This window comes from Bison bison, unplaced genomic scaffold, assembly GCF_000754665.1.
Source record: "Bison bison bison isolate TAMUID 2011002044 unplaced genomic scaffold, Bison_UMD1.0 scf7180017847274, whole genome shotgun sequence".
In the NCBI taxonomy this organism is placed as follows: domain Eukaryota; kingdom Metazoa; phylum Chordata; class Mammalia; order Artiodactyla; family Bovidae; genus Bison; species Bison bison.
Window position 1 is genome coordinate 3,161 of NW_011477847.1, and position 10,975 is coordinate 14,135.

Sequence of the window (10,975 nt, forward strand, 5' to 3'; positions counted from 1 at the left end):
GCCACCCGTGGGGCCGCGGGGGCACCCCAACTCCACTGGCTGGAGCGCCCCTCGTCCTCCCCGGGGCTCAGGCGGCCCACTCCTGCTGGTCGACAGGCAGGGCCAAGGACGGTGCTGTAGAGCTGGGGTGCCCGCCCCGTGCATGGCATCAGACGGCTGCAGGGGCCAGGCGCCAGGATGCCCGGTCTGGCAAGCTAGCCGGCCACATACAGCGCAGAGGGGGCGCTGGGGTCACACCAGGGGCCAGAGAGCCACCCCCGTGTTGTTTGGGAGCCCCTCTCCCCCCACCCCTAGGACCCCGCTCCCCTCCTATCCCCCACCGGGCAGGACTGCCAGCTCCACACTGACCTCAGGGACCCAGGACCCCACCTCTCCCACCTACCAGGCTCCTCCCTGAGGCCCCCACCCCAGGCCTCTCCCAGGGTGTTTTCTAAGAGCCCTGAGGTCAGGCCTGAACCAGATTGGGACAGGAAACTGCCTGGCCACCCCACTGTTGCCAAGCTGCCCGCTTGGAGCCTGGTGAACGAGGTCAGGAGGGTCCCGGGAAGTGCGTTGTCTCTCCCAAGGGCCGAGGAGCTCTGAACAGAGGCATCTGGTTTCTGTTTAAAAGCCCGACCTTGCGCCTCTCTGATCTGATTCTGACATTTTTCCCGGCCCCACGACTAACCCTCGGCAGTGGGCCCAGGCCGACCCAGGAGAGAGGTTCACCGGTGGCTGAACACCAGCTCAGCGTCCGAGGCCTCGCCAGCCCTACCCCACGTCCCTGAGCGGGGCCAGGGCACAGGAGTCACCAGGAGCCTTGGGCCGGCGGCCGTGCTGCCAGAGGAAGTGATCAGGTCACCAGGACCCTGAGGTCGCGGACTTTGTGCCGCGTCCATGTCTGCAGGAACGCAGATGCTCCCGGAGGCTTCCTCCTCCTGGCCGATCGCCGGGCCCCGGGCCCCCGGCCAGCACGGGAGTGGGGCCTCCGAGCGAGGTCATGTTCCCGTTTTAAGGGGCGAAGACCAAGGATCAGAGAGGGCGGGTGACCTGCCTGAGTCGCTGTCCCCACGGGACCCAGCCTCTGTCCCCGAGCCGCAGGCCACGTCAGAGACGGGCAGGAACCAGGGACACCAGGACCCCATCCCACACCCACCTCCAGGGCACACAGTGCCCTGAGCCCCCGGGGGTGGGCAGGAGCTGGGTGGATGCCCCCACAGCCCGAGCGCCCCTCACCTGGGCTGTCGATGAGCAGTGGGAGGCCGTGAGGAGGGAGCTGGACCGGCTGCTGGCTCTCGGGCGCCTGCCCGGCGCTGTCCACCTGCTGCCACCCCACTCCCATCACCGCCCGCCCAGCCTGGTCACCACCCGGCAGGTGATGGCCCCTGCTGCCTGCCCCCACCCAGGGTCACCACCTGGCCCCCGCACAGAGGGGTCCCTCCTGGGAGCTGCTCGGACTTTGCCTCTGACCCCACCCTTCCCCAGCAGAGGATGGCGCCAGGACTGGGCAAAGGGCAGGTCGGAGTCAGGTGACTGCAAAGGCCTGAGGCCCAGGGCTCAACCCACGCAAAGGCCGGAAGGCAGGAGGGGGAGGGTCAGGCTGTTCCCCCCCGTGCAGTGAAGTTGCTGCTTTTCTGTGCACACGTGTCCATTCGTGTGACCACAGCGGCCCAGCGAGGTTCTCCAGCGCTCCCTACGGCCCAGCCCAGCCCCCAGCTCTCGGCTCCCCTTGCTGATGATTTGTCCTTGCGAGGGAGTCAGAAACGACCAAGCCTGGCTTCTTCCCTCAGCTCGAGGGAGACCCGGCAGCTCCCGGGGCCTGCGAGGAGCCGGGCTGCCCCAGGGAGCTGAGCCCCCCACGCTGGAGGCCGCGGGATCCCGCTCCCCAGCTGCGAGGCGCGGCCACGGACGAGCACACGCGGGCTTCACGGCACCTGTGCTTCACTGCCCGCCTGGAGACTGACCCCTGGGTTCACCTCAGAACTGCCCACGGACCCCAGGGCACGGGGGTTTGATCCCTGGTCAGGGAACTAAGGTTCCACATGCCACCGGGCAGCTAAGGCCACGAGCCACAAGCAGAGTCTGTGCGCCGAAACTAAAGTTCCCACACGTGGCAACGGAGACCCGACGCAGCAAACAGACGAATAAAACAGGTTTAAAAGCCCAGAGGCTCTCCCATGCGAGAGCTCGCTCCTCTGCAGCTTCTCTGTGTCCTTCGGGCGTCCCTGTCACAGCTCTTCCTCTCAGCCGATCTGACGTGTAGTCAGGCCTCCTGCGGCTTCCGTTCACACTGGGCTGGGGACCGAGTGCCTCCCTACATCTGCATCTGCACCCGTGACCCTCTCGGGCGCAGCCTCATGTCTTTTAATTGGACCATTTGATTGCTTCCTGTTGAGTTTAGAGAGTTCTTTATATATTTGGAGAAGGCAATGACACCCCACTCCAGTACTCTTGCCTGGAAAGTCCTATGGATGGAGGAGCCTGGAAGGCTGCAGTCCATGGGGTCGCTGAGGGTCAGATACGACTGAGCAACTTCACTTTCACTTTTCACTTACATGCGCTGGAGGAGGAAATGGCACCCCACTCCAGTGTTCTTGCCTGGAGAATCCCAGGGACGGCGGGGCCTGGTGGGCTGCCATCTGTGGGGTCGCACAGAGTCGGCCACGCTGAAGTGACTCAGCAGCAGCAGCAGTTATATATTCTACGTGCAGCTCCTTCTCCTGTATGAGGTTTGCAAACACCTTGTCAGTCTGTAGCTTGTCTCAGCTGTGTATTTCACAGAGCAATTCCTAACTTCTTGATGCAATCAAATTTATCAGCGTGTTCTTTTGTGGATGGTCTCTTTGTGTTGTTACCAAGAACTCTTCGCCTAACCCCGGTCATGAAGATTTCTTTCTCCTTAAGTCTCCTAGTCTCATGATGTGGTTTGATCAATGAGCCATTCTGAATTATTCTAAGAGGTGTGACTTCATCACATCCACCTCTTCTGAGTGTGGATGGCAGAGGCACTGGCACCATCCTTTCCAAAGAAGATGTGGTGCCCACATATATTTATATATCCAGTAGCGTAGTACCCAGCATCAAAAAGAATGAAATGATGCCATTTGCAGCAACAGGGATGGATCTGGAGATTATCAGACTAAGTGAAGTGAGTCAGAGACGCAAAGACAAGTATCACACGCTAGCACTTCATGTGGGATCTGAAATACGAGTCAGCCTGTGAAACACAAACAAACTATGGTTGCCAAGCGGGGAGGGAAGGGCCGGGCGCTTGGGTCAGTGGATGAGACTCTTACCTACAGGACAGAGAAGCAACAGGTCCCGCTGCGCAGCCCAGGGAGCTGTAGTCAGTATCCATCCTGTGATAAGCCAGAGTGGAAAAGAGTGTGACCAAGACTGTCCGTGTGCGTAACTGAGGCACGCTGCTGTGCAGGAGAAAGTAACACAAAATGCAAACAACGGTGAGTGAAGTGAAAGTCGCTCAGTCGTGCCTGACTCTCTGCGACCCCATGGGCTGCACAGTCCGTCGAATTCTCCAGGCCAGAATACTGGAGCGGGTAGCCTTTCCTTTCTCCAGGGGATCTTCCTGACCCCGGAACCGAACCAGGGTCTCCTGCGTTGCACGTGGATTCTTTACCGACTGAGCCATCAGGGTAAACATAACACAGAGTCGCACTCAGCATCAGAAACAATGAAACATCACAAACAACAATACTTCAACAAAATTTAAGAAAACCAGCCTTTCTCTGTGACGGCCTCTGCACCTCCGTATAAACGGCCCTGCGCGGAGGGCCCGTTTCTCCGCTGCGTCTCTCGTCCCTGAGGCTGTCTCGATTACGCAGCCTCGCAGTTAATACTGTGCAATATGAGCCTCCAAGTCCAATCTTCTGTTTCAAAACGGTTTTAGCTGTTCCAGTGCCCGCATGCTTACTCCTCAGCTGGGTACGACTCTGTGAAACCCTAGGGACTGTAGCCCACCAAGATCCTCTGTCCACGGGATTTTTCAGGCAGGAATACTGGAGTGGCTTGCCATTTCCTCCTCCAAGGGATCTTCCCAACCCAGGGATCGCACCCTCATCTCCTGGGCTTCCTGCATTCCCGGGGGATACTTTACCGCTGAGCCGTCACGAAAGCCCCTCTTTTGGAGGTAGCAGGATGGAAATAAACATTCTCCATGCTTGAAAGAAGAAACATGTAGTTCCTATGCCCTTCCATGTAGACTTACAGTCGGCCCCTCACTAAGTACAGAACAATCTGGAAGTTCCGTTGGTGTTACGCCAAAAATCTACGATCACTTTGTGGAAAATTGGTGTCTTTACAATTTTGAGCCTCTCAATCCTCGAGCACAGTGTATCTTCTCTCTATTTAGGGTTTAGGAGTCTGTAGCTCCCTGGGGCGCTGCAGTCACGGACCCGGGGCAGCGGCGCCGCCTCCCCGCGTGGTGGCTCTTCCTGCCCTTGCTCGCAGACTGTGAGCCAAGACGCCCCGCGTGGAGGCGGGAGCCTCGTCCGGCCTGAAGCGCCCTGAGGCACGGCGTCGCTGCAGGGGCCTCCTTTGCCAGTTCCCATCACGAATGAGTTCTGTATTTCAGCACGTGCTTGTCTGCACCCATCCGTACATTCGTGTGGTTTTCCTTTGAACACGGTGTGGTGCGTTGCGTTGATTTTCTTGACTACTGAACCGGGATAAACCTCACGGGTTGTGGTGCGCTATTTTCTTTTTATATTACTGGATTTTGTTTACTAACACAGTCGGGCCTCATTATTCGTGGATTTTGCACTTGCAATGTTGCCTACCAACCTCAAACTGCTTTTGTAATCCCCTTGGTGGGCATTTGTGGGCACGAGCGGAGCAGCCAACACGAGTGACTCGGCCCGCCCGTCCTCAGCCGAGGTTCAACGAGGCGACACTGCCTTCCTGTTTCAGCTCCCGCTGTGAACAAGTGTCCCTTTCACGGTCAGTTTCGAGCCATCTGTTTGTACTTGTGAGCTTTCGGGAATCTGAGCCTGTATTTCCCCCGGGAGCAGTGGTTCAGTGTCGGCTGACTTGGGGCTTGCAGTGACTCTACAGAACAGAAGAAGAAGTGTATCTGGAGGATTTCTGCAGCTGTGTTCACAGTGCTGGGCTGATGCTGAATGGGTGGGGAAGCTTCCTTCCCCCTTCATCTCCTGGAAGGGATTTCTAGTCTCCTTCTTTAAATGTTTTGTGTAATTTCCAGGGAAACCATCTGAGACTTGCTTTTTCAGAAGATATTTAATTGCAGAGTCAATTTCTTCCATGGTGATAAGGCTAATGGAGCTATCCGGTTCACTACGCGTGAGTTTTGGTGGTTTGTGGCTTTTGAGAACTTGGTCCGCGTCACTCCAGTTATTGACTTGCTGTCAACAGAATTACCCAGAGCCTTCCTTCCCTACCTGCTTGCCATGTTTGCACTGACAGACCTCTCTCATTCCTGATACTGTCTTTGGGCCTGCAATTTTTTTTTTGCTGTTCTGTTGCTAGAGGTCTACCAATTTTTTTTGTTTCACAATTTTTTCTTTTTTTTGGTTTCCAAATTCTTTTGATTTCTGCTCTTACACATGCTAGTAAGATTATGCTCAAAATCCTTCAAGCTAGGCTTCAGCAGTATGTGAAATGAGAACTTCCAGACGTACAACCTGGGTTTAGAAAAGGCAGAAGAACCAGAGATCAAATTACCAACATTCTTTAGATCATGGAGAAAGCAAGGGAGTTCCAGAAAACCATCTACTTCTGCTTCATTAACTACGCTAAAGCCCTTGACTGTGTGCATCACAACAAACTGTGGAAAATTCTTTAAAAGATTGGAGTGCCAGGCCATCTTACTTGTCTCCTGAGAAACCTGTATGCAGGTCAAAAAGCAACAGAACTAGACGTGGAACGACAGACCGGTTCGAAATTGGGGAAGGAGTACTTCAAGGCTGTATGACTGTCACCCTGCTTATCTAACTTGTGTGTAGAGTACCTCACGCAAAATGCTGGGCTGGATGAATCACAGGCTGGAATCAAGATTGCCAAGAGAAATGTCAACAGCCTCAGGTATGCAGACACACCACTATAATGGCGGAAAGTGCAGACGACCTGAAGAGCCTCTTGATGAGGGAGTGAAAAAGCCAGCTTGAAATTCAACATTCAAAAAACTAAGATCATAACATCTGGTCCCATCATTCATGGCAAATAGATGGGGAAAAAGTAGAAACAGGAAGATTTTGTTTTGGTGGGGGGGCTCCAAAACCACTGTGTGCAGTGACAGCAGCCACTCCTCGGAAGGAAAGTTAGACAGTGTGTAAAAAACAAGTTAGACAGTGTGTAAAAGTTAGACAGTGTGTAAAAAACAAGACATCACTTTGCCCACAAAGGCCCGTATAGTCAGATACGGTTTTTCCAGTTGTCGTGTACAGATGCGAGAGCTGGACCCTAAAGGAGGCTCAGTGCAGAAGAATGGATGCTTTTCGAATTGTGATGCTGGAGAAGACCCGTAAGAGTCCTTTGGACTACAAGGAGACCAAACCAGTCAATCCTAAAAGAAATTAACCCTGAATATTCACTGGAGTTGTTGACAGAAGCTGAAGCTCCAATACTCTGGCCACCCGGAGAAAGGACCTTGATGCTGGGAAAGATTGAGGGCAGGAGGAGAAGGGAGTGGCAGAGGGGGAATAGTAACAGCACCACCAGCTCAATGGACAGGAACGTGCGCAAACTCCAGGAGACGACGGAAGCCAGAGGAGCCTGGTGTGCTGCGCTCCATGGTTTTGCAAAGAGTAGGACACAACTTAGCGACTGAACGATAAAAACTACATGTCTTTCCTCTTTTCTGCATGATTTGGGTTTACATTGCTTTTTCTTTTCTAATTTAAGGTGGAAGCTTAGATTACTGATTTCAGACTTCTTTTCTAATGTAAGCATTTGTACTAGAAATTTCCCTCTAAGCACTGTTTCAGCTGCATCTCTTAATTTTCTTACATGCTCCATTTTTATTGCATTCTGTTAAAAATATTTTAAGTTCCTCTTTCGATTTCCTCTTTGATCCATGGATTATTTAGGATTTTGGTGTTTAATTCCTAACTAATTAAACAGTTTTCTGACATCCTTCTCTTACTGATTTCTGTTCTAATTCTGTTATAGTCAGAGGACATGCTTTGTATGTTTTTGATCATCTTAAATTTGCTCGGGTGTTTTTTTTAATCAGGACGTGCTTTATTTGGATGTTCTTTGGGCGCTTGAGAAGGACGCACACCCTGCTGCTGCTGTGTGGGTCGTGCTGTGCGTGACACTATGTCCAGTTGGTTGATAGTATTGTTCACTTATTTTATGTCCTTGCTGTTCTTCTGTCTATAAGCTTTATCTATTACTGAGGGGGAAGCACTACTGTGTGTATGGGACCCCCTGGACTGTAGCCCGCCAGGCTCCTCTGCCCATGGGATTCTCCAGGCAAGAATACTGGAGTGGGTTGCTAAGCCTTCCTCCAAGGGATCTTCCCGACCCAGGGATTGAACCCATGTGTCTTGAGTCTCCTGCATTGCAAGCAGATTCTTTACCGTTGAGTCACTGAGGAAGCCCAAAGAACTGCTGACTCCAACTATAATTGAGAGTTTATCTATTTCCTTTTCTTTTTCACTTTTTGGCCACACCACACAGCATGTGGAATCTTATTTCCCTGAACAGGCACCAAACCCACACCTCTTGGAGGAGAAGCTCAGAGTCTCAACTGCTGGGCCACGAGGGGAGTCTCAGAGTTGTCCACTTCTACTTTCTTTGTTAACCTTTACTCCTCTGGCTGCACCGGGTCTTCCTTGCGGCGTGTGGGATCTTCAGTGTGGCACACAAGCTCTGACTTGCAGCGTGTGGGATCCAGTTCCCTGACCAGGAATCAACCTCAGGCCCTCTGCATTGGGAGCTCAGAGCCTTAGCCAGGGACACCAGGGAGTCCCTATTTCTACTTTTAGTTCTGTCCATTTGTGCTTCAAAAAGTTTTTTCTATTAAAGCTCTCTTTTTAGGTGCATACTTTTAGAATTGTTATGGCTTCTTGAAGAATTGTCAGTTTTATCAATATATTATCCTCTTTATCCTCCGTAATTCTCTTTGTTCCAAAGCTTCTGTTGTGTGGCATTAACAAAACCGCTCACTCCTGTCTTCTTCCGATTAGTTTTGCAAGTATATCATCTTTCATCCTTCTACTTTAATCTATGTATCATTATATTTGAAGTAAGGTTTAGAAATTGTAATTTATAATGAGAAATAAATATCTGGTCTTCATCTCTTTCTGATTCTCAGTTCCTAAAACCCTGCATTTTCCTAGGCTATGAAAGAAATCCATTTACACCTGCTGTAATTATGGATAATTTTAATTTGGTAAGTCAACTGAAAATGTCCGACTCTTTGTGACCCCAGGGACTATATAGTCCATAGAATTCTCTAAGCTAGAATACTGGAGTGGGTAGCTTTCCCTTCTCCAGGGGATCTTCCCAACCCTGGTATTGAACTGGCGTCTACTGCATTCAGGGGGATTCCTTACCAGCTGAGCTATCACATAAGTCAACTGACATTGGGAATTCAATTCAAGATGGTAACTTGAATTTATTCTAGCATTTTATTATTTTGGTGGGTTCTATCTCACCTCCCCCTTTCCCCTTTCTTGCCTTCGTCTGGGTCATCAGGAACGTTTCTGAGTGGCCTTCGTCTGGGTCGTCAGGAACGTTTCTGAGTGGCCTTAGGTCTTTCTGCTGTGACTCTGGCTGCACCCGTCTCCTGCGACACTTTAGCCGCCTTCCCTCCGCCTTTTGTGCCGCAGCTGTCTCGCGTGTCACGCTGACTGACACTGAAATTCCCCTGAAGAACGCCGCAGCTTTTGCTTTTATTGTCCAACATATTTGAAAGAACCTGAGAGAAGAAAACATCATCACGTCTGTTGCTCTTCCTTAATCCCAGTGTTCCAGATTTCCTTCTTGGGACACTGGTTCTTCCAGTGGTCATGTATGGATGTGAGAGTTGGACCATAAAGAAAGCTGAGTGACAAAGAATTGATGCTTCAAACTGTGGTGTTGGAGAAGACTCTTGAGAGTCCTTGGACTGCAAGGAAATCAAACCAGTCCATCCTAAAGGAAATCAGTCCTGAATATTCATTGGAAGGACTGATGCTGAAGCTCAAACTGCAATACTTTGGCCACCTGATGCAAAGAACTGACTCATAGGAAAAGACCCTGATACTGGGAAAGACTGAAGGCAGAAGGAGAAGGGGATGACAGAGGATGAGATGGTTGGATGGCATCACCAACTCCATGGACATGAGTTTGAGCAAAGTCCAGGAGATAGGGACGGACAGCGAAGTTTGGCACGCCTCAGTCCATGGGTTCACAGAGCCGGACACGACTGAGAGACTGAACTGATTGATTTACATCTGAAGAATCTCCCTGTATTGCCTTTTAGTCCACGTGTGCTGCCTTCAAAGCCTCTTGGTTTTCCTTCACCTGAGACTGTCTTTACTTCACCATCTCCACACGTTCAACTCCCAGCTTCCTGCAACGGATTCTTTGCTTTAAACAGCCCCTCCCAACTTCCCTTCTCTGTAAAAGACAGTCCCTCTCCTGTTCTCTGGGCTGACCGATGGCTCACCACAGAATGTACACCCTGAGTTGTAACTCTTTGCTAGTCCCAAATAAACCATTTTTGCTGGTAAAATAACTGGCTGTTTGACTGTTTTAGGTCAACATTACTTGGTGTCAGAAGTGGGATCCAGAAAGGACCCCTGATAACTCCAATGTAGTGAGCAAACCAGTGTGAACTCACAGAGCCCAGGGAGCTCACTGCTTTCTTGCTGACCCTAGACTTTAAGGTAAGTTTGCTCCTGGACTCAAGTTCCACTCTTTCTGAGTTTTGAGGCTCTCCAGGTGTTATTGGAGATATACCATTTTTGAAGCCTTCATCCTGTATTTAAAAGGTTCGTCTTTTCTTAGAGCATTTGTCTGGTGCTGTGGCACATCTCTTGAAACCCGGGTGTTCCTACTGAAGCCGAGCTGCTAGACCTCTCGTCCAGCTCCTTTGGAACTGAGCGATTCCTATTGGAACTGCGCTATTTAGAAAATGTTTTCCTTTGCTGTAGAGGAAAATCTCTAAGATAAGGGATTCTAGTCATTTAAATGTTTTGATGGTGTCCCCTCTACCCCCTTCAGACAGCTTTATGTTTAAAAATTGTGGTCCCTCCTCAGGCACACTTCTAATTAAATGGACTAACTTTACCAAAAGTAATTTAGAACACTAACAGTCATTAGGGGGAACTCTTAAACTTCCCAAGTTTACTTTTCTTAAAGATAAATTGGACAGCCATGCTCTAAAAATTTTCAAAACTATATGGAATTCCTATTATTATTGGTACTTTGAGGTTTCTAAGTGTTATCAAGATTATAAAATTGCCTATTAGCAAAATACAATTTTTAAATTAACTGAGGCAAACAGATAATTGAGATATGCAAAATGGGTCCAGAGGCCTCTCCCCTCCTGCCTCCTCTGCCTCTGGACAAAGCAGCCTGTGTGCTCGGCAGCCCCGTGTGCTCAGCCTCGTGTGCTCAACAGTCTCGTGTGCTCAGCCACCCCGTATGCTCAGCAGTCCCATGTGCTCAGCAGCCCTGTGTGCTCAGCCCCGTGCGCTCAGCACCCCGTGTGCTCAGCAGCCCCGTGTGCTCAGCCCCGTGTGCTCAGCCACCCCATATGCTCAGCAGTCCTGTGTGCTCAGCACCCCGTGTGCTCAGCAGCCCTGTGTGCTCAGCCCCGTGCGCTCAGCACCCCGTGTGCTCAGCAGCCCCGTGTGCTCAGCAGTCCCGTGTGCTCAGCCCCGTGTGCTCAGCCCTGTGCACTCAGTCCCATGTGCTGAGCAGCCCTGTGTGCTCAGCACCCCGTGTGCTCAGCAGCCCCGTGTGCTCAGCCCCGTGTGCTCAGTGGCCTCCCCGCGCCCCCACCTTCTTCGGGCCCTTCTGTTCAGCT